Raw genomic sequence first — 714 nt, 5'->3', positions numbered from 1 at the left:
CCTTCCTTCCATCTCCCTACTGCAGCTCTGGCCCTGCCCTCTCCACGCCTGGGGTAGGAGGAGAGAGTGATGACCTAACGTTGCAACCCCTTCCCGCCCCCGAATCTCGAGCATCTTCAGAGGCAACTTCCCCTTCCCTCTCCTACTGGCTGACCTTCCATATTCCACCCCCTCCCAAAAAAATAAAGTTCTGACTGGCTTCAGAAAGCTCCACAACCTGCCTTGGCCTTACCGGCCATGGATTACTCCACAGGTACTGCCCCACAAGTGGGCAAGAGCAAGCAGTCTACTCTGAGAACATGCCCTTCTCTTTTCACTTTCTAAGCTATCAGTAGTTCATAACCCCAGGCTATAAGCTGTGATTCATCTCCCTTATCTCCGTGCTCCAGCCTAGGACCTCATGACCAGAGAAGTCAAGTGAGGTGCCCGCGTGGCACAGACGGTTCGGGAGCGGCACCTACACCACCCGCAAAGGCCTCCAGTTTCCGAGGCCGGAGAGGCTGCATTCCGCGCCACCTGGCGGCCGCCGCCCGCAAGCGGAACGTGGACCCAGCACCGGGTCCCGCGCTAGCAAGGGCCGGTGTTTGTTCCCGCGTGATGGGCGGGCAGATTGGGGGCCGCCCAGCTTGGAGAGCCGTGAACGAGCGGCCCCGGGCGGGGCACGGCTCCGGATTCCCGCGGTCCTCGCGAGACCCCGAGACCCTCCCCCACCCC

The sequence above is a fragment of the Bison bison genome, unplaced genomic scaffold (genome assembly GCF_000754665.1).
Source record: "Bison bison bison isolate TAMUID 2011002044 unplaced genomic scaffold, Bison_UMD1.0 scf7180017864085, whole genome shotgun sequence".
In the NCBI taxonomy this organism is placed as follows: domain Eukaryota; kingdom Metazoa; phylum Chordata; class Mammalia; order Artiodactyla; family Bovidae; genus Bison; species Bison bison.
This window is presented reverse-complemented; position numbering follows the sequence as displayed.